Source organism: Nyctereutes procyonoides, unplaced genomic scaffold (genome assembly GCF_905146905.1).
Source record: "Nyctereutes procyonoides isolate TBG_1078 unplaced genomic scaffold, NYPRO_anot_genome, whole genome shotgun sequence".
Classification (NCBI taxonomy): domain Eukaryota; kingdom Metazoa; phylum Chordata; class Mammalia; order Carnivora; family Canidae; genus Nyctereutes; species Nyctereutes procyonoides.
The window spans coordinates 27598680-27626024 of NW_026575139.1; the positions used below are offsets into that span (position 1 = coordinate 27598680).

The window sequence follows — 27345 nt, forward strand, 5'->3', positions numbered from 1 at the left end:
CGCAAAAAATCAGGACACTGAGAGATTCTGAGGCTGAGAAACAAGGGAAAACATCTGTTGAAATCCAGCTTATTCTTTCAGATCTAATTCAAATAATTATACTTGTGACTTATTTAAATACTAGCATTGGAGCTGTGCCAGCACTTGACAGGGTAGCCTCCAGGAAGGCTTCTGGGGCTTCCCCAGGAAAGGCACTTAACTTTGGAGCCACCACCACACCTCATCAATTCATCTCTAACACAACGCACCACATGTACTTCCTTGTATGTTTTGGTTTTGTTTTTTTTTTTAATCATCTTACCTCCCTGACCTGAAGCTCAAGAACAAGGCCTGTATGTGATTGGCCTTCCTATCCAGCCCCTCTTCCACACCACAGAAAAGGGAATTAAATGAATTAAAAAGGAGTGTTAAAGCTTCTAGAACAAAATCATCCAAATCACAAGGTAACTCAACATCACATGGTTGCTCGGCCAAGTGATTCATCACCTCTAAGACCCTAAAGTCAAGGTCTGAATAGATTTAGACAGCACTCTTACATCTATAGGAGGAATTCAACAAAATCTCTCAGGATCAAAAGAAAAGCTATTCTCTGAATGAGGTTTTCATTAGTGGTAAAAAGAGTCAGAAACAGCAGAAAAATGAACCGGAACAAAAAGATCGGGGAGGAAAACTCTCTCTGTCCTTTAGAACTGTGTAATGTTCATGGTACTTTAATATTCTTCTCTCCTCAAGCCAAATACTTTTCTTGGAGAAACAAGTCAATGCTTTACATTCCATTTTCATGAGTAGTTATAAAAATAAACCATCACAACAATGGTAGAGCTTTTTTCAATTACTAATTAATCAAATTAATAAAAGTTAACTTATAAAATATATTTTGAATTCACTATTTTCCACTGTGGGTATCACCTTCATTAAAACATCTGTTTTCTATTTCTGACATTTCAGAATCAGCAAACCAGTAACAAACACTGAATGCGCACCCCCAGCCCTACTTTGGTAAGGGGTAATGGCAGTGAAGAAGGGGGGAACGTTGTGATTCCAGAATTAAATATTGACTTCCCCTCTCCTTGTCTGTGGCATATTCCCTGACAGTGTAAAAAGAAACAGAAGCTTGAATTTCATTCTGAGCTCACTAAAGCATGAGGAGCCAACTGCGAAAACAGAAATTTGTCATTGGGCAAACTAGTGATCCTTTGTGTTGCCCTGTCCTCCATGAAGTCTGCCTGAGAGAAGACCTTCCCCCTCACCCCCAACCTCTTCTCAAGATGCCAGAGGTGAGCTATTGGAAATGGTCTCCCCAAGCTAAAATCAAGTTCGCTCATCCAATCCAAGAACAGTAGGCAGGGAACCAGAGGAGGGAAAACCCTGCTCTCCTAGGATTTTTGTATCAATTCCAAGAACTTTCCTTCTCTCACTGCCAGCAGCACCCATCAATTCCCATAGTAACCAGCCCACGGCTTTCCAATTCATCCAAGAGGGAGGCAGGCATGCTGTAGACAGAAGCACATGGGAGCATGACCCAGGCCCCAGGCACCCATCCAGTGTGCCTTAAACATTCCCATTCTATCTCCCTGCTGCCCTTAATTCCCAGGCTACCAGATGCTTCTCTCCTTTCTCCTTTTAATGTGTGGCTGAGACAATGAAGGGGCTATTTTCCTAGGACTCTGCACAAAACAATTTCCTGTTTTCTGATGCAATCTTGGTTCAGGTCTACTGGGTACTAAAGCAATCATGTTCCCCAATCACAGTGTGCATAAATGTTTGCTGAATGAAGAAATCCTCTGGTATAGAAATAAAGATTTCAAAGACACAGGGTGAATATTTGAGATCGAGAACTGGGGACGAAGAGGCTATACTCCCAAAAGGAATGAAGATCAGATAAAGGGGCACTGAAGTGTGTTGAGACCACCTTATCTTTGAGAATAGGATTCCTTATGCTGAACGAGCAGGAGTGGGAACAGGAGGAGGAAAGCCACATATAGAAACTGACAGTATTTCTGTACTCAACATACTCACCAAGGGCACTGCGATCAGGAACCATGGCTCATGACGGTGATTGGCTTAGATGATATGAAAATCATACCCGGTGATTTTCAACAAGGAAAAGTAGAATGATCAAAATTGAGGGAAGATGTAGGTGATGATTTAAGCAGTTTGGGAGGAAAAAAATATTCAGCTGATTCTGACATGTTTCTCTAAAGGATTACTATGTTGAAGAGTTTTTTTTTTTAACTAAAAAAGTAGAGAATCAAACGTGCTCAGCGTGGGCTATGAATCTGTTCTGTAAGATTTCACATCTTCAACAGAATTTAATGGCTGAAAAAAAGGAGACAATGAAGGTGATAGGAGGTGCTACAGAAGGAGGACCTGTCATTGCCCTTGGACTCCAAGCCTCACCAATGGGACACACATTCTATCATTAAGGAAGATGCTAAGTAACGAACCTGCAGGGCTACAGCATATGCAGGCACACATGCTAAATCTTAACAGATACTCCCAAGCCACTTTCTAGTGAGGGTCCCACTGCAGTATGAGTGAGTTCTTTAAACATTTACCTACTGGATTCATGGCACTGTGCTAATAACAGAATATAAAGTAATAAAATAAAGATCCAAAAACATGACTCAGCATTACCAAAAACTGAGAGGATATAGAAGGTGAGCTATGGAAACAATAAACTTTATTAGGATAGGAAAGTACAATTATGAAAGACTGCCCTTTATGTTACCAGTGATAAATCTCTTTAAAATCAAATATTTTTATATTTAAAAAAAAACAGATGAGAAATATTTGAGCCATACAAAGCAAATTCCCAGAAAATCAATGCTTTAACAAAAAAAAAAAAATCTAAATTAATACGGAAATGTATCACAATCCCACTAAGATTAACAGGATATTCTTTTGGAAATTCAGAATCTAAGGGTCAAGTTCATACAGAAAAATAAATCAGCAAAAATAATGAGAGTAATTACAAAAAAGAATAATAAAAGAGACCAAGGTTTAATACTTGCCTAGTTAAACATGTTATAAATACATAATAATTTTAAAGGCATGAAATTGGTTCATGAATAGACCATCAAACCAAAAGATAAAATAAAAATTCTAAAAATGCTTTGGAGAGCGTATTGCTAAAAGATAAAATGTGACATTTAAATCCATGCAGAAAAAAATAAATTACTCTATAATGGTTTTGGCACAACTATACAGCCACATGCAAAAGAGAATGGGATACCAATTCACACCAAAAAAAATTTCAAATTGGTCAAAACAATCTAAACATTAAAAAATATATACATATGAAAGGAAAGCAGGAGACATTTTTCACACTCCTGGAGAGAACATAAGACCTTTTTAAGAAGGACATGAAACCCAAATTCCATAAAGTAAAACATAAATTTGATTATCCAAACATAATAAATGTATTCATCTCAAGTTAACATAAATGACAAAATACACACCCAGTGGGATAATTTCTCTTTTTATACAAAGAGCTTATCTCAGATAAATGGACAAAGGATCACAAAAGTCAATTCACAGGAAGAGAAATTGCTCTTAAACACACAACAGTATGTATAAGCTCATTTATAATGAGAAATGCAAAGGAAAATGACAAAAAGATTCCCTTTTTCAGTTATGAAATTGGCAAAGATTAAAAGGTTTAATCACACACTACTGGCAGGAGGAAGGAGAAAGGTATACATTGGTGATGGGAGTGTAAACTTGTTCAACGCCTATGGAGGGCAGTTTGGCAATATTTATCCCAGACAGGAAGATACATATACTTGAATCTGGAACTGCTTCTATATAAACCTGAACACACTCAAGTTCAAAGACAGCCACCGAGGCATTGTTAACAAAATTGAAAGATTAGAAACAACTTAAAGTCCATCAATAAGAAATTGGATAATAAAGTACAACCATAAACTGGAATGGAACAGAATGAAAACATAGTGTGGTATATACCGCAATTTGTGTAAAAATAAACTTTAAAATGCATACATACTAAATGCAATATGACATTTCTAGACTGGATCCTGGAAAAAGGGCATTAGTAGAAATACTCATGAAATCTGAATAAAATCTATACCATTTAGGTTCACTATATATAACCTTTTAGATTTTACTCTATAGGAATATATTAGCTATTTAAGACATAAAGTTTAATTTAAAAAAAAGCAATTTTGTGATTAAATTTATTATCATCCATGGTATTCATGTCCTTCTATATACTGCTAAAGAGAAACATCAAGAGTAGATACATGGCTTCAACACTTCTAATACTCCAATTATTGCACCTAAATACCCACCTGCTTCACCTACCATATTTTTGGTCCCCAACATAGAGGCCATGAGAACTCATCTCTGTACTTAAAGAATCTGGAGAATATTTGCCATGTGATAAAGGTTCAACAAATGAAAGTCAAAATTCATATGTTCTGGGTCAGTGATCCAAGTTTTGATTAGTAAGAAATTTTGTATTTCAAACAGCCAAACAATCCTTCTAGGGGTTTCCTTTGGTCCTTAGTTCACAATGACACAGAAGAGAAAAGAAAGGTAAGTAATTTTCACCAAAGATGGGGGTAGGAAAACAGAGGCAAATACAGCTCTGTGCCGGGAGCTGTAGGGAATAGAAGGACAAATAAGACAGTCTCTGGAGTAAAGTTAGGGAAAATTCAAATCAACTCTTGAAAAGGTGAAACTCTGATGCTCCCTTACATTTTCAAAAATGTTTTACTTAAAATACTTTTCGGGCAGCCCAGGTGGCTCAGTGGTTTGGCACTGCCTTCAGCCCAGGATGTGATCCTGGAGACCCGGGATCGAGTCCCACATTGGGCTCCCTGCATGGAGCCTGCTTCTCCCTCTGCCTGTGTCTGTTCCTCTTTCTCTCTCTCTCTCTCTCTCTCTCTCTCTCTGTGTGTCTTTCATGAATAAATAAAATCTTAAAAAAAAATACTTTTCAAGGAAAATTACTTATTTTGCAATTTAAGACAATAATAAAACTCTAATTTTTGGTTTTCTATGATGCCTCCTCAGGAAAAAACTTGTAGGTAGCATGCTTAAGAATGTCTGAAGAAGAAATTCTAGCCTCAAGTCCCATCAATACCTAATTTTCTAAATATTCAAAATGCAAAAGATAGACAACATAGGTCCCACAGAATACAGAGGTCCCTGAATGGGCAAAGAAATACTACTGAGTTTCTCCCCAGAGCACCATCCATCTCCACAAACTCACATCTGAGCCTAGGACCAACACCATGAAGTAATATAACTTGGGCAAAACTTCTGATCTCTATGAATACTCATTTTCCATCTATAAAACAGAGTAGCTAAGGCTCCTTTTAGGTCTAAAAGTTGATTACGTCTCTTTTCTTATATCCCGAATATAAACGAAGACCTTGGAGTCCTTTCATACAAACACACCATCCAAACAGGCATTTGCCTGTATATACTGGGGAAGGAGCCACCTGTAATGTTTCCTTCCTATTTCCGGAGTGACCCAACACACACACACACACACACACACACACAAAAAAAAAAAAACATTTATTTACAAACTGAAGGCATACATATGTGTTCTCAAGTGAATAAGGAAAGATTTACTGAATTCTGTGTTGAAATTAAATTGTGTATGCTGTAAGTGAAATATCCACTCCATTGTTCATTCATGTTTAGGATTACTTAAGCTTCAAACTTGGCTTCCGTAGATCTTTCATGTACGAGTTAGTCTACATATAACTTCTGTGAGTTATCTTTAAGAGTGTATACTGCTACTTGATATTTTTATTTTGCTCACCACTTTTCGTAGCACGGAAAAAAGAGAATGTTAGGGAAAGTTGCGGACATATTCATCCACATGCAAATATACATGAACTATCAGTAGATAGTTGCTGGGTTTTGTTTTGTTTTTTTCTAATTTATTTAACATAAGCCTCAACCTTGACCTACTGGCTTGAAAGGGGATTAGGAACTAACACAGAGACTTCACCTCTATGTGACATTCTCCCTTTCAATACATAGAAATAACATTGTGCCACTAATAAGTATGGTTTTCTTCTATAGTTCTTTCTCCCTGAACAATCAGCATTTTATGGTGTAAGGTTGTTTATAAATAATTTAGGAACAGAGAAGAACTTTCCCAAGAAACATACAAATAAGTACAGATTTCCACAGGGAAAGATATACTTGAGTGGGTGAGGATATGAAATGATATCCACCTGTAGGATAGGCCAGCAATGCCTTCCTGAGGAAATGAACTTGAACGTATTTCAAAGGAGGGAAAGGTGACTGACAGGTGGTGAGGAGAAAGGGGAATTCCAGGCAAAAAGAAGCTGTGCGTAAAAGCTGCCCCTCTGGTTGCTCAAGAGGCAGAGCCGCACGGTGACCTGATGTGTGTGTGGCAAAGGTTATCTTAGTCATTAGGAAAAACCAAAGGGGGAGAAACCAGCTCTGTCTGTCTCCTCATCTGTTACAGGAGAAGGTGGGGCCACAAGGCTTCCCTGCCTGGCCCAGGCAGCTGGGAGCCTACTCCCTACCAGGCACACCCCACAGGCACCTGGCATCCCTGCAGCCGTGTGAGGCCCGTGGCTCATGAGCCCCATCTGACAGATGCAAAGTGCAAGGCTCAAAAGCTCCATGAGGCCTCATGTAAAGGGTTTTGGAAATTAAAAGGAATACTACTGCAGGAGAAAGAAGTCGCATTTTAAGACTGACAACTTAAAAAAAAAAAGACTGACAACTTCAAAATCCAGAGCTCCTGAACATGATCAACTGATAAAACAATTATTACCTTCTTTTCTTACAACATTGAAGGAATGAAGAACTGTGCCTGTCTTCCCTGACATGCCATACAACCATGCAAAGGAAACATTCTTTACTGTGAAGAATGTTCTTTACAGGAAACCTAAGGACAGGGCAGCGTGCCTACCCCTCCCCTGGAGGAGGCCCTCATCTAATTATGTATTCCCTCTGCCTGTGGTGTCCATAATGTGGCAGGGGTGATGCCGGAGACACAAAACATTCCTCAGCCATTAGAACACAGATTAGCGGTTCACTGAGAAGGCCTTGCAGACCACAGACACTTAATACAAGCCCCACACCCAGCTCCACCCCCAGTACACAGATTCTAAAACTAAGTGTTATTTTCATGTGAGAGCACAGTAGCCATTGTAATAATTCACTTGTTAATCATTTAATTGCAGAAATCTTTACATAGAAATAAATTCACATCTGGTAGCAAAATCTAGCCCAATAAATAAAACTAGTCTTTTAAAAAAGAAAACTTCAGGGCGCTAGGGTGGCTCAGTCCATTAAGTGTCCAACTCTTGATCTCAGTTCAGGTCTTGATCTCAGGGTCATGAGTTTAGGCCCCACACTGGGCTCCATGCTGGGCATGGAGCCTACTTAAAAAATAGTAATAATTTAAAAAAAGAAATTTCAAAGTCAAATATTAAAAGTTAATAAGGTCTACTTATTTGTAAACCGTAAGTTAGTTCTTAGATTTAGCTCCTGTGCTGTCCCATTTCTCTCGATAAATATGTGGAATTTGAGAACCTTTCTCTAGATAAACTCCTTCTTCTAATGGGAGTCATTCTGGTAGAACAATTTGAGAGTATCTATTACAATATCCCCTGGCCTGACAACCGCAGAGAGAAACCTATGCCCACATGCACATAGCCAAGGACAAGGCTATTTTCTGCAGTCTGATTTGTAACCAGGAATACTGAAAACTACCTAGGAATTCAGGAGAATGAATCAGAGAATGGCAGAAAAACCATGCTATATTCCCCTGATGAGTCTACAGAATAGGCAGCTATTGAAAAAGATGAACTAGGTTTATATGAAGAGAGATCTCCAAAGCATGTACCTGAATGACAAGAAGTTACTGATATTCAATACAATACCAATTATATGAAGTTTTGAAACAAAAAAATACCAAATCTTCACATTAGAAATGAAAATATAAACCCCACATCAACAAAGTACTTAGCTCTGGAGAGCTATACGGAAACGGGAAGGGGATGGTACAGAGAAAACCTTATAAGCAGACTCATTTATTACTCTTAGTAAAATTAACTTAAAAACATCTGACAAGGACTTTACAGGGTTATTAGGTAACTTTGGATTAAAGAATAAGATGAAAAAGGGGTGCCTGGGTGGCTCAGTCAGTTAAGTGTCTGACTCTTGATTTCAGCTCAGGTCATGATCTCAGGGTCCAGAGATCAAGCTCTGCACCGGGCTAAGCAGACCGTCTGCTTGAGATTCTCTCCCTTCACTTCCTCCCTCTCTCTATCTCTAAAATAAATAAATAAATGTTTTAAAATAAAAACATTACATTAACATCTCAACTAAAACAGGCATGCTCCCTTTTAACTACTTAGGAATGGTTTCCCACCAGTGGCCTACACTTTGTAAGAATGCAAACTTAACTTTTTTCATAAAGGTCAGCTTACAATAACAATAATGAGGGTCCCCTTCTTTTCATGGACTCTCCAGAAAATCTGGGCTGGATGGACACCCTCAAACTCCTCTATTTTCAACACTGTCAGCATACCATAAGCCTGGGTTTTACACAACCCTTTATCCACATGGCTCATGGGACATAAAACGCACTCTGGGTTCCGGGAACTGCATCACCAATGTTATAGCTACCCATAACAGCTAGCTGCTGGGTGGGGAAGAAAAGAAGGAAGGAAGGAGGGACACCTGCATGGCTCAGTGGTTGAGCATCTGCCTTTGGCTCAGGTCATGATCCCAGGGCCCTGGGATCAAGTACCACATCAGGCTCCCTGCAGGGAGCCTGCTTCACCCTCTGCCTATGTCTCTGCCTCTCTCTGTGTATCTCTCATGAATAAATAAAATCTTTTAAAAAGGGGTGGGGGAGAAAAAGGAGGAAGGGAAGGAAGAACTAGAAGAGGGAGGGAGGAAGGGAAGGAATGAGCAATTTGATGTTATAATACCGATCACTAATGTAAGTAAGATATACTTTAAATATAACCAAATGCATCTTTCTCATTTTTAGTTACTGTAATGCCATGACTTAACAGAAAATAAATTGTAAAGGCACCTGAATGACTCTGGTCATCAGAGTTGGTTAAGCACCTGCCTTTGGCTCAAGTTATGATCTCAGGGTTCTGGGATGGAGTCCCGCATCAGGCTCCATGCTCAGCAGAGAGTCTACTTCTCCCTCTCCCTCCCTCCTGTTCAAGCTAAGTAAATAAAATCTTAAAAAAAAAAGAAAATTGTGGAAGGGTAAATAACAGGAAAATGTCCTCCTTATATCACTAAGTATAAAAACAGCTTCTAAAACAGCATGCACAGGATTTCAATTTTGCTTTTAAAATCTACACAAGGTGGGATCCCTGGGTGGCTCAGCGGTTTGGTGCCTGCCTTTGGCCCAGGGCACGATCCTGGAGTCCCAGGATCAAGTCCCACATCAGGCTCCGGGCATGGAGCCTGCTTCTCCTTCCTCCTGTGTCACTGCCTCTCTCTCTCTCTCTCTCTCTCTCTCTCTAATAAATAAATAAATAAATACATAAATACATAAATACATAAATAAATAAATAAATAAATAAATAAATAAATAAATAAATAAATAAATAAATGAATAAATCTTTGGAAAAATTAAAGAATAAAATAAAATAAATGAAATGAAATGAAATGAAATATAAAATAAAATAAAATAAAAATAAATAAAATAAATAAAATAAAATAAATAAAATAAAATAAAATAAAATAAAATAAAATAAAATAAAATAAAATAAAATAAAATAAAATAAACACATGGTGGGCAGCCCCGGTGGCTTACCGATATAGCACCGCCTTCAGCCCAGGGCGTGATCCTGGAGACCCAGGATCGAGTCCCACGTCAGGCTTCCTGAATGGAGCCTGCTTTTCCCTCTGCCCCTACCCGTCTCTCTGTCTCTGATAAATAAATTTTTAAAAATCCTTTAAAAAAATAAATAAATAAAATATACACATGGTCACAAAGTAGAACAAACCTAAAAGAACACTATTAAGATATTAGCAGTCCTAAACAACAAATGACCTGGTTTCTTCTACAATAAATTACATGAGAAAGGGAAAGGAAATGTTTGATTAAGAAAGACTTAAAAGAGACGAATGCCAGGATTTAACCTGCTTGGATCCTGGGTCTAACAAACTAACTGTGAAATCAAAATTTTGAGAGAATGGAAGACACTGAACATGAACTGGGGATTACAGGACTGGCTAGTAAGTAATATTAAAGAATAATTGTTAATTTTGTTAAGAGTAAAGATATTGTGACTTTTTTAAAGTCACTATCTATTAAAAAATATTCACTGAAATATTTACAGGTAAAATGATATAATATCTAAGTAGTGCTTTGAAATTTAAAAAAAAAAAACCACAAAAGAAGATGAATGTAACAAGCATGACAGAATGTCTATAATTGTTAAAGCTAGATGATGAGGATGTGGGGCCTCACTGTGCGCTTCTTTCTACTTCAGTGTATGTCTAAAATTTTTCACAAATAAAAAGCAAAAATGTTAACAGGGATAGCTACCTCTGAGTGATGGGGACTGAGTGACCTGGTATGAACTGGGTGATTTTTATTTTTATCTGTGCACCTTTTAGGAACATCCAGATTCTATACAATAAGTAAGAATTACTTCGGTTACCTAAAGAAACAAATGTTATCCTTTTAGAGAATGGATGGATGGATCTTTCAATGCTCAGTTCCAATGACACCATCTCCACAGATTTACTTCTCCCTCTATAGACACTTCAATGCATTGTACTTGTATTTCCACAAAAGGCCATATTACATTTGGTCATTTGTAATGGCAAATTTTAATTATGTCTTATCTTCTCCTCTAGAAAAACAACTTGATTACAAGAAGCATTTGGTTTTTTAGTACTTCTAGCCTGGTCAACATCAACCAGAAAAAACTCTCTATATACATTAAGTTGTTTACTTAATTGAATTAACTTCTCCACTAATAAATCCAGAGGGGAGATAAATGGCTACTGAAGTAGAATATCTTACTTCTTGTAACTACAAAAGCTTTAAGGCTAAGACATACCCAGAGGTCCCTATACATAGAACAATACCCAGCAAATGTTACCTTATCAATTTCTCAAGCCATTTGTATTCCAACTCACTGGGGGGAAAAACAGTCAGTGGCAGAAAAAGGCCAGTTACTGAATTAAGTTATATACTTAAAAAAAAAAATTTACTCTCTGAGGAGGGAAAAAAAATCGAAGTCCATTAGTTCTTCAGCAACCATTTCATTACTTAACCTACTGAAGACTCACCTAGAACAGCAGTGCATGAGTGCATTTTTATTAAGGACACCATCATGGCAAGAACCCACAGCCAACCATAAGCTGAGACAAACAATGGTTCAGGGAACATCCTTACCTCTGAAGAGGCTGGTGCCATGTGGAAAGGCAACATGTCCACACCTTTCCCATGTCTTTTTTTATCATCTACTCATTAGGGGCCTTGGCAGGTTTTGTGCAGATAGGAGCAATAGCTTTCTTCAAGCCTAGGGCATTCACCTCTATACTCTCTTGATTAAAAATCATTTCCAAAAAGGTACAATAAAGGCATCTCCTGGGTGCAGCAAAACCCCCCAAAACATGGCATACTGACTGCACTTCCCTAAATGGAAGACTTCACCCACCATGGCCTTAATTTCGAACACATGGTTTTGATGAAAGCCATTCAAATGCTCGTGAAGATATTTACAACTTTTTATATGAAATATGCTCAAGTATTGACAAACATTAAAATAAAGCCTAGGTTGTAAAATAAAACAACTACCACAAACAGTCTCCCAAACCCTTTGAGAAAAGGTATATTGTGAAGAACTAGCAGAGGCGAGCTCCCCACAAGTTTCATGTCTAGTTCCACTCTGCGATCTGTTCCCAGAAGCCAAGTCTTCAAAATTCCTTCACCGACCCAACTTTTTAAGGCAAGCAGTGGCAGATCTGCACCATTCCTACCCGGATGTCCATCCACATCCATTCAATGTTCATGTCCTTGCTTCTCTTTCTTTCTTCTTTAGATATTTGCTCAAATCCACTCCTATTAGCACATTTTACATTTATTAGACAGTCAACTAGAAAACAAATAGTTTGAGGAACTGACTAGGTAACATGGTATTAGTATACAAGATCATAGCCATACAAACCCAGGACCAAAATAAGGACCAGGTACTAAGAAATAAGGCACTCTTCCAAAGACAACCTAAATCAATTCCTATTAGCATTTGTTCTGTTTGTCATAAGAATGAGTTTAAAAGAGGCAACTCTTTATTTGATGTGGGCCAGTTGTGCTCTTATGTTTTGAAGAACATAAGGGGTAAAACTTCAGTGAGAGTAAGTTGTCCCTACTCCAGAGAAAAGGGGCATGATATTATCAGTCAATGTGAAGGAGTGATGCCACAGTTCTATAGGCTGGTAAAAATGTCTGCTAGGCCAAAGGATTTCACAGAATCTTCTTTTTTAAGAACAAAAAAGAAGGCTCTGAATAATAAATAAGAAGAGTGAAATAATTCTGAAGTGACCACGAGGCATGCCGAGCCCCATTCCCATTAGTCGTGGCCAAAGATGAAAGGAAAAACTCTGCAAGCATCCCTTCACTACTATAAAATTTTAGTATTTTCATATTATATTATAGTTAGCATTTAGTTAATAAAATTCCATCCACTATTTATATCCTAAAAAGCTGTCTTCCTTTTGTACTCTCAGTGCCACTGGGAAACTTCAAGGTAAGCTGACCCAAAGAACCTCACAAGTGTGCTCGAGGGAAGCATCTGACTTCATCCCTTCTAAAAGTTACTATATTCAAAGTCCTTTATTAATTAATCTGTTGTCTGTCACTGGACTACCTTTAACGAGGAATCCGTTCCCTTCAGTTTTAAGGAAGACATGATTTGTTAGGGTTATAGGCAGAAGAAAGAGATGAGGTACATCACTGGACATGAGGCTGGACAGCCAGGGAGGAGGTTCCATTTTTCAGCTGACCTCTGAATCTGCTATGGTCATTCTACTGTGTGGATGGCTGATATAAGGCACTATGATTATTGGATTTCTTGCTACTACCTGATACAATGCCAAGAAAAGTCTAGGAGAATGCACCAACATGTGTTCTTTTTCTTTTCCTTTTATTTTTTTTAAGTTTTTTTTTTATTTATTTATGATAGTCACACAGAGAGAGAGAGAGAGAGAGAGGCAGAGACACAGGCAGAGGGAGAAGCAGGCTCCATGCACCGGGAGCCCGACGTGGGATTTGATCCCGGGTCTCCAGGATCGCGCCCTGGGCCAAAGGCAGGTGCCAAACCGCTGCGCCACCCAGGGATCCCTTCTTTTCCTTTTATATTTACTAAATGACCGGGACTTCCTGTGAAAACAGTAAGAAGTATGTCTTTACTTTGCATATCATGTCAGCAAATTATTAGTCTATGTAAATGTGACCAGTTATTCTTTTTAAATTTTATTTTCAGGAAAAGAAAGAAGTGCACAGCTTTTTAAAATTTCCTCAACTACTCTCCCATTAAAAGCAGAAGAATGGGATGCAATAATCAGACTGAAATAAGAGAAAAATTTAAGCAACATCTCACCTACCAGCATATAACTATCTATACAAGGGAAAATCCAAAGCAAAAATACAATACTTGGGAAAAATTATTCAAATGTTTCAATGTGTGAAAGCAAATGATTTAGTGAGAGATTATCATCAATTAACAGCACTCTGTTTTTCGCTGGGGATTTAGAAAGAAAATAGCAATACAATTTTTTTAAGGGAAGGAAAAGTATGCTTTCTGTATTCTAGAATAATGTTACTCAAAAAATAAATAAAAATGTTTAAGAATGATGGATTTAATAAAATCTACATATGACTGCCTAGAAAATACAAGGTTGTGTGGGTTCATTTGGTTTGGTTTGGTTTTTTGGATTTTTGTTTCCTTCTGAAGAAGGGAATTGATTCAGATATCCCTAAAGTGGAGATAGAGTCTTTAGAAAGGAAGCGCACATTTAGAAGGCCAAGAAAGAGTTATGCCACCAAGAGGTCTGGAAAATGGCCCAATTGAAGCCTCCCTTGTCTGTCTGAGCAGACCTGAGCTAGTAAGAATGCTTACGAGAAGAATCTCCCACCTGACCGGACAGATAGACCAACCTAGCACCATCAGATATTCCCGCTATTAAACAGTGTTTTAATCACTTAAACAGAATGTTTTAAGTGCCCCAGGTTAAGGTTATTAAGGCTGAACAAAATTCAAAAGACACGGTGTAGCTGCTACAATACAAGAGCTAAGCAAGCTTAGCCTCACAGAAATCCCAGAATTTACAGCTTCTGCTAACAACGGCCATACTAGGAGACTGATCCTTACCTAAGAGTGTTTAAAATACCGTAAGGCACACAGGGACTGCATAGAAGGTACATGTTTCCATTGTATACAGGCGCTCTGGAGGGGAAAAAGTCTATCTTGAAAAACAACTTCCAAGACTAAAGTGAAGACCAGAGGGCACTGAATGCCAGCCACTGATTTCTCTTCCTCCACAAAACACCCGAGCTAGTCATGGGGCATGTCTATAGGCTGCTTGCTGCACCACTAAGCAATTCTTGATGGTTCCACAGATGCTACATTCTCAAAGACAGGTTTTTAATTTGTTGCTAATAAAGACTTGGGCTTTTCAAATGGCTACAGATTACGGAGACTTAAAAATCCTTCCTAGATTTCACTTTATTAAAGAACAACGCTGAGTTTGATCAAATAAATGTTACCAGTAAAGTGTCCTAATACACTTTAAAAACATCGTCAGAGATTATCATTCTTCAGTTCCTCTTACTGAAATGCAAGGAAGGTCGGAGACAGCCAGCCACTTTGAAAGCACTGCTCCAATTACTCAGCAGGCTTTGGAAAAGAAGCCTTAGGCTCTGCACAAAGGTTTACTACAGGAGATGCTCAGATAACCTTGACCATCCTTTGTAGGCTGTAGTGCTCCAGAAGAGCCAACTCCTTAGGCAATTTGCTTCTGCTTCTAAAGAAGTTAACAGGTAAGAAAAATCCCCAAGTCTTTGCTTCAGCAAAACCAAAGAAACCTACACATCCCCAAGACACTTATTTTATCTGAATTTAAGAGTTTAACTTATTACACCATTTGGAGCTTGTGGAAATGTCTCTCTCAATCTGAATGACACTGTTGTTTTTCTCAGTAAGAGTACATACCCTTTTACAACTGATGAAAATGTCCATTGAAACATTACAACAGGCCTAAAGTGGGCCTGGGTTCATACCTGGGAGTAATAACCAAGGGGAACCACTCTGAGACCAGGGGTGACACCCACATGATAAATGTCAGGCAGATCATCCAACCACCTCTCACTTTTTCAGGATAAGCCTGACATTCGAAATCACACACTAATGCAACACGGTTAGCATGGGCTAAGGTGTCAACTTCCATCAAATTTTAAGAAACACATAGATTTTTTGGAACGGATTTACTGTGCAACAGGAACATAAGTAGGTAATAAAAACCTTCTTATTGTTAATTTAAGTAGCCAGAAAAAAAACCCTGAACTATTTTATCTGTAAAGATGACAATCTGAATTCAGAAATCAACGAGTACAAACTGCACAAGAGTTTCCTTTCCTCCCCAATTCCATTTCTGCCTTTCAGCAGCAAAAACAATGAAGGAGGAAAAACCAGTGAAGAACAAACACAGGGTCCACGTGTGACAAATCTGCATATCCCTACAAGGAACAGGCCTCCTAAGCATCGGCAGCCAAGTGGCACTCCCTTCCCCCACAGGACTTCGTGACTACTTCACCAACTCACCTTCTTCCACGTCAGAGTTAGTAATGAATCCTGCTTTTGAGTCCAACTTGAGGTATTCTCTCAACACCTGGATTAAAATAATTATCAACTTTAGCATAATAAGGTTATTTTCGAATTCTGAAAAACATACAATTGTCCCTCACAATATTAAGGGGGGAAAGATCACTGCTACAAACCAAATCCTAACTGTGAGAGGATATACTTACTCTACCTCTAAAACTCTCCTTCACTGGTCATCTCTTTATGTGTAGTTCAACACATATTTAAACATAAGCCAACCAACAGCCACTCCTACTTAAACAACAAATTCCTAAACCCAGTTATTCAGTCTCTAGGCAGGTTGCTGATCCAGGGCTGCAGCCCGTATCATCCATTCAGGAAGTCTGAGGAGAAACTCAGGAACTCGAATGTGTACGAAGTGCACCAACAAGGTGATGCTGATGTAGTCAGCCTGTCCGTGCCCAGGGGAACCACTGTTCCGAACCAGTGGTTCTCAACAGGGGGTGAGAACACCAGGAGATATCTTGCAATGTCTGGAAATATTTTTGGTTGTCTCAACATGGGGAGGAGGTATGCTGCCAGCATTTAATGGGTAGAAGCCAGGGATGCTGCTAACCCCATCCTACTGCACGGGACAGCTCCTCACTACAAAGAATAATCCAGCCCCAAAGGTCACAGCAGTAAGGTTGAGAAACCCTGTTCCAAAGCAAACAGCTATTCTGATCACTTAGAAATTTTACAATTCTCAACTGGTCCTTTCAGATAGGCTATAAGCTCCCACTAGAGACAGTAACATTTCCTGTGACTGGTAAGCTTATCATTACTTAAAGGAATATGACCATGCTCCATATTAATAATATACAGTACATGTATCCATTCTAAAAATATTAAAATAATCAAGTACACATGCCCTTAAGAGCCTTCCAAGAAACTAATTTTTTTAACGTTCACTGAGGTGAAATGCTGTGTCAGACTACAACTATGCTAACTTATTAGCCCCACAACTTTGTTCCCAGACATAGAAAATGGAAACTAAGAAGAGTGAAAAGAACCAGGGCTTAGTTTCCCTCACAGATATTCCCCATTCCTGGCAAGGCCAAGAGGGGTGAAGTTCCTCTTCCCGGCTTCTCACCCTAGATAGTAGGACTCCCATCACTGATTAAGCCAAATATGCAGCTAGGTACTTCAAAATCCACTTTAAATGTTCAAACGGAGCCTACCATGACTTTATGCAGACAGCAAAACAGACCCTGGCAAGACCTTGTAGCAGGTCTTTCCTCCCCTACTGCAATCACATGGTGCAAAGAGCAGGGGGGCACTATGGGGAAAAGAAACCTATAAAGTCAAGTTTCCCACATACTAAACCCTGCAGTTTCTACACGATTGACCAATACACTTAGTCAACTTATTTCCTTAGGCTGCATCCACAGCCTAAGAAAATAAGTAAGGACACCTGTAACACTCAAAACACATGCTTTGTTTTGTCGAGCTTAATTAATGAGCTGTAACTAACTAATTACATAACGAAGACATATCTGACAGCTGACATGCACCAGTAATCTGGCTAGATTCATGAACAAACATGCAAAGTTTAAACCAAATGAAAGGATATGCTACATGAACACACTTAGGAAGATTCCATCAGAATTAGTCCATTCTGACTGGACGTTTCCTCGATGTAGCATGTGAGTTTATATTTTAATTATAGACTGAATTCTTTCTCTGAGTCCCCAGTGTAGAAAGGAACTATGTAAATCGTACTCAACCACAATTACCCAGGCAGTGAGCACCTGGGTGTGCGGCGGGCAGACTGGCATTCGCATCCCCAAGGATCGGTGGGGGGGCTGGCAGGGTAGGCTGGATCTGTGTCAGAGGCAGCCCTCCCATCTGGAGCCCCCTACCCGTGCTCCGGGAACCTCTACAAAAGCCAAATCATTAGGAAGCTTTACTGAATAATGTTCTTGTCCAAAGGAAGGGCTAATATCCATTCTAGATTCAAGATGCCTGTGAAACCAGTGTAGAGCCCATCACTTCTCCACTATAGATAGAAGACCACTGGGGAAGGCAGCCTCAAACAAAAGCCAAAAAACTAATGACCTGGTCAAAGATGACTTCTTAATACCCATCAGCGGCTAAGAGAACAAAGCAGAGTACTTTTTTTTTTTTATTAAGCAAAATAATTTCCAGGCCTTCCTTTTTTTCTATAAAAAAGGAAGAAGGGAAGGCCTAAAAATTACTAGGGAGGCTCAGAAATATTAACACACAGTGTGAAATCTACTTAACCCAACCTCATTTTTCTAGACTTAAAATCAGTCTTCAAATAAAAATTCATAATCAAATTTCAAAACATAAACACTTTATTTTTTTTCCTCTCACCAGTAAAATATATTCTGTTCCAAAAAAGAAAGGTTGCTCAATTTCCTGTCAAAAGCAATCCAGAGAAGGCCACCTACACTGTAAAAGCAGCAAGAAAAAAAATAACAAAATGCTGAAGAAAAGCCTGCATGTGTGGGTGTATACTAAGTGCAATGTAACTACCACTCTGGGTTTTTAAACGCTTTTTTTCCTTGATCATTCTGAAAAATATTAAAATTAGTGTAGCTGCTAAAGAGAAATTTGTCCTCCACCCTACCTAAGGAAAACAAGTCCGATGATGGATTTCAGTTCCACCACAGAAAAAAGTATGGGTGGACATTCAATGCCTTTAACCCATGATTCTTTGTTCTAACAAGAAAGGGCAGACTTCTACCAAACAGATAACTAGCACATCATGTTTTCAGAGAGGGAAGGCTGCTCTGACAATTAACCTTCTCCCTTAGTTCCCCTACCTTTCCCTGACCCTCCTCCCAAACCTTAGAACTTTTAAAGTATGACCAGCTTGGTCCTGATATGCTTCATCCTAAACCTCTGGGGGCTAACCACTCAGGTAACTGCCCAGCTTATGATTTAGTATAACATCGAATTCATCACTCTGTCTATGTAATTCCCCTTACCCTGTTTATGCTTTCTGAAACTCTAAATTCTAAAACAGCAATCAACCAGCCCAATACCTTATACTAAAAGCCTAATGAAATATGTTCAATGCTAAGGTAGATACAGTGTGCTGAAAGAAAAGGAGAGAGAGAGAGAAAAGGAGCGCTTGAATAGCTCCCCAGCAAATTGAGGATAAAAGAGTAAAACATACAAAGTCAAAATTATATATAGTATTATCACTAAATTGTAACAATAAAAGGCCCTATTTCTATAAATCATACTTTCCATGAAAAGGAGTTTGTCACAATAAATAATGAGCAGGGGAAAGAACATATTAATGAAATGATGGTAAATACTTTTTTATTTTTGTTTTATTTTCTTTTGTATTGTTCTATTTTAGTTGGCTCTACGTCCAGTGTGGAGCCCAATATGGGGCTTGAACTAACAACTCTGATATCAAGATTTGAGCTTAGATCAAAAGTCAGATGCTTAATGGAGGGAGCCACCCAGGCACCCCATGAAATAATGGCAAATACTCTAAAACCAATACACCAAAAGACAAGTCAAGATGTGGCATAAAGCCTACACTATGGGGCAGCTGCAAGACAAGACAACATGAAAAAGCAAACCTCTTAAACCTTACAAATGATTTGTCCGATAAGCCAACAAGTAACTACTAAGTCAACTAATACGAGGGGCTTTTTGTTGTTTTGCTTAATAATCTCAGATCAAAAAAAAAAAAAAAAAAAACAACCCAAGACTAGTTCATACAAATAACTTTATTTCTCAGAGTCACTTAAGAGTAAGTAGCCAACATGTAGTATCACCCCTACAGAGTTTAGACAGTAATTTCTATAAATGAGGGCATTCTACAAAACTGCAATTATGGTCAGGAAAATCATCAAAATTACATAGTACCATCATCTAATCTGCAGACCAGATCTTACACCCTCCAATTATCCCAATAATGTCCATTTTAGTAAAAGGGTCCAATCCATTCAGGATCTCATACTGTACTTAGTTTTCACATCTCATTAGTGTATTTCAATCTAGAATTCCTGACTTTCTTTGACATTCGTGACCTTGACAACAGTGAAGACCAGGCCAATTTTGTAACATGTTCCTTAATTTGGGTTTGTCTAATACTCTCTTATGATTAGTTTCTAGTTACGAATTTTCAGCAGGAATGCCAAGGAAGATAGTTCCCCTTGTTGTATCCTACCAGGTGATACACTATGTTAATCTTTTTCCCATACTGGTAACATGAACTTCTATCACCTGATTTAAGGGGGGGACTCTGTCAGATTTTCACTGCAAAGTTATTCTTTCTACTTTGTAATTTTTACGTACTTTGTGGTAGGATACTTTCAGACTATATAAATATCCTACCAACAAACTTTGACCCAGTATTTGTGTCCTGGGATAATTCTTGGCCAAATTAATTATTTTATGATGGCTGCCAAAAAGTGATTTCTAGTCTAGTAACTCCTACTATTCTAGAAGGGGGAAAAGTGGTATTTAGAAACCAAGATCAGGGTGTGCTTATTGCAAATGGGTTATAGCTGCTCCTAGCCAGGAGAACAGAAGTACATGCATACATATACACACACCTCCTTCTTTCTTTCTATATCTATGTCTATTCCAGATCAGGAGTTCATGCAGATGGCCTGAATTCCTGCCCAACCATGGGGTCTTTCTAGCTTTCCCCTCTCCCTTCCCTATAATAGTAGTAAACCCAGCTCCCAATAATCCCTTTTTCTACTTGGACTCAGTGCCCCATGTCACCTTAATGCTACCCCAACCTCTGATCTAGTATCAGAAAAAGCCTACTCTCTTTAAGGGACCAGTAAGGGAGAAGCCCACAGAGACAAAAACATTATTAGAGACTATATATTATACCATTTTTTGCAGAACCCAAACAGGCAAGGCTAAAATATAGTTTACAAATATATTCATTTTTTAAAGCAAGGGAATGCTGAAAATTCAGGATAGTAGTCACATCCAGACAGAGGTAGAAGGATGAGATCATAGGGGAACACACAACTTCAAAATACTGATTGTGTTCTAGTTCTTGGTGAGAACCTACCAGCCCTAAACACAAGTTCTTTGACATATACAACTATGTCTCACTAAACCGTGAGGAGGTCATCAGCAGAGTCTGAATTTTACAGTGAAGCTCTGAAGCCAAGAAAGGTTAAGTGTGTTGCCTGGGGTCACAGATCAACAAGCGGGAGCTCAGGCACAAACCAGGTCTGACTCAAATCCTCTAATTACTGTGCCCTCAGCTTTACCTCAAATGGAAGAAGATGGGCAGGAGAGATGGAATTATAGATCAAGGGCTAATGAGACTGCAAGAACAATATAAAGAATCCTTCAGGGAGTTTCCAGCACATTCCATAGGCTACACATTCGGGCTCAAGTAAGTCAATACATAAAATCCCTCAGAAGGCCCTGGTAAAATCTTATTACTAATAGTTCTGCTTTGTTTTGAAATCAGGAAACGAGAGAGAAGACTAGCAACTCATTCATGAAGTTCCAAACAGCCTAAATAGGGCGAAACTATACATCACTTATGCACACTGCGTGAAATTTGAAATTAGTGACAAATGTTGAGCCCTTTTAAAGAATTTTTTTTTGTTTTTTTTGTTTTTTGTTTTGTTTTTTTTTTAAGAATTTGTTTAATGGAATACTGAGGCACAGCAACAACAGTTCTCTGAAGGAAAGACCACACATCCCAGAAAGTTCAAATCCCACTCTGCTACCTAGGCATGGTTTAAAATTGTTAAAAGTCAAAAAGATGGATCTCCATGGGAAGAAAAGAAAAAAGCATATTTATCTTCTCAAAAAGTCAGAAATAACCGCATTCTAACTGCATTTCTGGTAGAAGTATCTCCAGAGTCTATTAGTGATTAATAACAACTCATACCACCTAGAAAAGTCTCATGATCAGCACTAATGATTTTGTGATCTTGATTTTAGCGGGGTGCGGGGGGGGGACGACTGTCTTTACAGTGGAATATGTTTTCCCACTGCTGATTTCCAAGGGGTGGAATATAAATTAAAGCAGAAATAATTTTTGGCTTAGCCTCCTCCCCAACTCCCCAAAAGCCTGTTAATAAGTTCTATCTTCCCTTTCCTTTTCTTTCCAAAGAGGAAACATCTAGACCTAGGCCACAGACTAAAGAAAATACCATAGAACGAAAGAAAACAAAGAATACATGCAAGATGGTGCAAAACTAATTCAAAACTCATTGCAGACTTCATGCTGTAACCTAAAACGGTCTACAATACATAAAGGTTAAGAAATGCAAAATGATCCTGTAAAGACAATAAGCGCATGAGAAGCACACAAAAGAATAAATCTCTTTAGATAAAAAAGAAAGCAGGGCCAGGGCCACCCCCTCCCCAAGCTTTTTAGTTACTTTCTTTATGAAAAGCAATCAGGTGCTGCTGAAATCAGTAACCTGTATTAGAAAGACAAGAAGTTATCTTGAGGTATTTCCAAATGAAAATGACAAAGAATAATTCATAGGCACTTGTTTCTTACATCTTACTATATTAAGCTTACATGATCACAGGACAAGCAATAATTATCCTTGAGAATTTAGGGACAACAGCCCAGCTTTAAAAGAAATTCACAATCTCAGGGCACCCGGGAGGCTCAGTCAGTTAATCCTCTGACTCTTGATTTCAGCTCAGGTCATGATCTCAGTATTAAGAAATCAAGCCCCAAATCAGGCTCCGTGCTCAGTGGAGAGTCTGCTTCTCTCCCTCTCCATCTGCCCCTCCCCCTGCTCTCTCTCTCTAAGATAAATAATTCTTTTTTAAAAAATTAAATTTAGAATCTAAAAAATAAATATGAAAAAAATTCATTCTTATTTTAATGTTGGAAAGGGGAAAACCTTGAAACATATTAAAGAGTTTCCTTGTAAACTCCCAGATAATGAATTTGGGGTAAAAATCAATACAGCTATTTAAGAAATAAATCCTTGCAAGCTAATCTAATTTAGTGTTATTGAGACAACTCAATTAATAAGGGACTGCAAGACTTGAATTTCTAAACATTAAACATTAATGGATTTTACAACTCATGAAGACACAAGAAAAATGTTCTTTGGGACACCTGGGTGGCTCAGCAATTGAGCACCTGCCTTCAGCTCAGGGCGTGATACTGGGGTTCCAGGATCAAGTCCCGCATCGGGCTCCCTGCATGGAGCCTGCTTCTCCCTCTGCCTGTATCTCTGCCTCTCTCTCTCTCTGTGTGTGCGTCTCTCATGAATAAATAAAAATCCTAAAAAAAAAAAAAAAGAAAAGAAAAATACTCTTCCCCTGGAAAGTACACATAATGGTCCTTTGATCCCAGGTTGTACAACCTACTACTTATTCTTCCTTTCCCTGCACTTCTAAACACAAAAGCAGTTTAGTGCCGCCTTCAGCCCAGAGCCTGATCTGGAGACCCAGGATAGATGGAGCCTACTTCTCTCTCTGCCTATGTCTCTGCCTCTCTCTGCCTCTCTCTCTCTCTCTCAAATAAATATATAAAATCTTTTAAATAAATAAACACAAAAGTTAGAAATAAGTCCTTTTGCAAGCTAATTATCTTAATCTTGATGCTTCTCCAACTGAAAGTCACTTCTATCTACCCATTTGTTGTAGCAAAAACCTAAGATTGACGGTCTATTCCTTTTTTTGACTGTCTATTACTTTCTTCCACAGCCCATATCCATTCTGTAAGACCTCTAAATTCTACCTCCTGAAGACCATCCTGAATAATTCCCTCCTCTCCATATCCACTGGCAACACACCAGTCTAAGCCACTATTATCTCTCAACTAGACAACTGGCCCAGATTCCTTGTTAACTTCTAGCCATGATCATTTTCCACAGGGTACTTAGAACTGACTTCTTAAAAGGTTAAACTGCGTATTATTATTCCCCTGCTGAAAACCTACCACTGGCTTTCCATATCCTGAGACATCAAGAAGTATGCAAGATGTAAGATTTTACCCTAACTTCCAAGCTAGTAAGTTAGACTGTCCCAGGTGTACGGATACCACTGAGGACATGAGACACTCGGGTCAGAGACAAAGGACTTCATTACTCACAGCAATAGCAGTAGTCAGAGTATCAGCATTTTTTGGTGCCAGTCCCTTAAGTCCCAATTCCCACCAGGTAATACCCACACAGCAGTGGGTTGTTACAGGAGAGTAACCCTGAGCTTAATGAACCCAAATCTTTTATAATGGGCAGTATGCCTGCCTGAACTTTACCCCAGAAGGAGACATTGTGTTGATTATATAGATAGTAAAATGTGACTGATCTTTGCTCTGGAGGGTAGCCTCCAAGGCTGATGACTACACAAATCACCCCTGAAACTACAGTCCAGAAAAAAGGTAATCAATATGGAAACACAATACACATGGAAATTGTCTCCCAACATTGGAATAAAAGCCAAATTTCTTACCATGGTCTAAGAGCGGTCCTACATAATTGGTCTCTTTCTCTTCAATTTCATGTTGGACTCCTGCCTCTTTAGCTTACTATGCGCTAGCTCCACAGCCGTCTTCGGTATCCTCAACGAGGTCAAGTTCTTTCCTGCCCTAGATCTTTGTATATGCTGTCCTTTTGTCTGAAATGCTCTTCCTCTGGCTTAGACATCACTTCCTCAGAAATACCTTCTGTCGTCCATCTATCTATATGAGACACTCACTGTTTATTCCCTTTTTATCACTTTGCTCACTTATTTATTCACTTAGTAAACATTTATTGGGCACCTACTATGTACCCATCATTATTACTGTAGGCACAGTAATTACCTCATCTACTTATTTATTTATGAACAGTCTTCCTTCACAGTGGAAAGCGTGTCTTTACATTCATCCACAAAGGCCTAGAACTTAAAATCAATCGTACCCTCAACAAAACTTTGTTGAATGAGTGAACAACTTTTACCACACAAAGTATTGAAATATTTCCACATCTGTATGGGAAAACACCATAGCGCTGACCAAAAAGCATAGCATTAGAAGCTACAAGTACTAAATTCAAACCCTGGAGTTATCATTTAGTGGCACCTGAGCAATTCCACTAAGTTCCCTGCAATATGGAAAAAATTCCTCCCCTATCTAACTCCTAAGATTATGAGGATCAAATGACAGAGTCTGTTAAGAAGCCCTTGCAAATGCTAAACATAACTTAAAAGCAGTAACAAATTAATAGTTAATAGTCATGAAATAGTCATTAAGAATATACTAGATCCCTACTATGAGGGTAACTATTAATGAAAATTAAAATGCATATCAACATGTGAATTAAAAATGTGTAACTTAAAATGAAATTAGAATATGGTTAGTCCTTTAATAAACTTGAAGGAGAACAGTTTTTCCCCTTTAAGTACCCTTTGGACATGCTTCAAAAACTTTCAGACAAAAGGTGAGTCACTTTTACCAGCTCCTAATCCCAGAATATTAAAAGAATGTCTTCTAAAAAAAAAAAAAAAAAAAAGAATGTCTTCTGGTTACTTATTTTTAAGCAAGCCTCTTAGAAAAATTTTAGACTATATTTACACCCTTGAATGCCAATCTCCAAAACAGAAATTTTTTAGATTTCTGGCAAAACTTGTGCATTTATTAATTTTGTCTCCTTTTACTGACCTCATCCAAAACCAAATGCAGGAACGCCTGGGAGGCTCAGCGGTTTAGCGCCACCTTCGGCCCAGGGCGTGATCCTGGAGTCCTGGGATCAAGTCTCCTGTCCGGCTCCCTGCATGAAACCTGCTTCTCCCTCTGCCTGTGTCTTTGCCTCTCTCTCTGTGTCTCTCATGAATAAATAAATAAAATTGTTTTAAAAATAAAAATAATAAGGGGATCCCTGGGTGGCACAGCAGTTTGGCGCCTGCCTTTGGCCCAGGGCGCGATCCTGGGGACCCGGGATCGAGTCCCACATCGGGCTCCCGGTGCATGGAGCCTGCTTCTCCCTCTGCCTGTGTCTCTGCCTTTCCTCTCTCTCTCTCTCTCTCTCTCTCTCTCTCTGTGACTATCATAAATAAATAAATATAATAATAATAATAATAATAATAAAACCAAATGCAGTCTCTTTACTGCCAAGTGGGGTGGGTATGTGTATGTGTGTTATGTGTATATGTGTATCTCTGCATTTACACATATGTGCACACATGTGTGTAGTGAAGACAAAGTAAGCTCTGGGCACCTGGGTGACTCAGTGGTTGAATGTCTGCCTTCCGCTCAGGGTGTGATCCTGGAGTCCGAGGATCGAGTCCTGCATTGGGCTCCCCATGGGAATCCTGCTTTTCCCTCTGCCTAAGTCTCTGCCTCTCTCTGTTTGTCTCTTATGAATAAATAAATAAAATCTTTAAAGAAAAAGAAGAAGTAAGCTCCACCTTACATTTTTTATAGAAAAAGTAGCTTCAGAGTCAGGGCACTGGGTGGCCAACAGGAGGAAACAGAGTGATCACACTGAGGTATAAGCAGGGTGTGTGTGTGTGTGTTGGGGGGGGGTTGCATCAACTTGACCACAAACAAGGACCTTGATCAACTCCAACAAGCCACCCACCTGACATGAGTTCACCACCCAACTCACCTTCCATAACCTAACCATACAATTACAGAGAGATTAATTAAAAGGGATATTGCTTCTATGATACAAAATGACATAAAAAGTAATAAAAAAGGAGGGTCTAGGCAGCATTCATCACCAAAGCAACAGAGTAGAATGTGAGAATAATATGATCAAGATTCCTTTCCTACAACCTTTCTCAAATTTTATACACACGCATATAAATAACTAAGAGGTACATCATGATAGTAAAGGGGAGAAATAACAACATGAACTGGTGCTTCTAAATACTAAAATCAAGAAAATACAGAAATGAGGGAAAGAACATGGGAAGGCTCATGAGAGCTAAGAAAGATATGCAGCTTGAGAGGGATGGAGGCAATCTACAACCTACACATGAGAAACACAAACAGTTATATATTTCAGCATACATGTCCAATTATATTTGGTAGATTTTCATTACATGTTGAAGGTCTCTAAAAACTGCCTCCTAATATGCTATTTTAATGATAGCTACCTACTCCAAAATTGGGGCAGGTGGCAGCAGCAGTCCTATTCACACTATTCACAGAGCCCTCGATGTCTCAACCTTTCAATTAAGTAATCCTCCTTATTAATAACAATAATTACTCTTTGAGTGCCCACAATATGCCAGTCACATAAGTCTCTATCTCATATAATCAATATAATAATCCTAGCAGATGGATATTATTATCCCTTTTTTTATTATCCCCTTTTACAAGGAATACAAGTAGGAATCAGTGAGGTCCTAAAGCTCAATTTGCCCAAAGCAAATTAAAAAGTGATGGCATCAGTATTTAAACCCAAGACAACCAATCCTTTTCTAATATTCTTGTTCTTGTCATGTAACCTCCAATAATAAGTTAATATGCACTGTGTGTTCCCAGCACAATATGAACGAGCTGTTCATTATTCCATCTAATCTTTAAATAACCCTGCAAGATGGT

At 38.7% G+C, this 27345-nt stretch overlaps 1 protein-coding gene across 11 annotated transcripts in view; it reads right to left on the reverse strand.

Moving 5' to 3' along the window:
* Window positions 1-27345, reverse strand: part of SIPA1L1 (signal induced proliferation associated 1 like 1) — a 372275-nt gene that overhangs the window by 273994 nt on the left and 70936 nt on the right. For 6 of the 11 annotated variants that reach the window (XM_055303823.1, XM_055303835.1, XM_055303830.1 and 3 more), the window contains one exon: window positions 15831-15897. The exons of the other annotated variants lie outside the window; for them this stretch is intronic. The gene's annotated coding sequence lies outside the window, so the exon portion shown is untranslated. The remainder of the gene's footprint in view (window positions 1-15830; window positions 15898-27345) is intronic. 11 annotated transcript variants of the gene reach the window in all.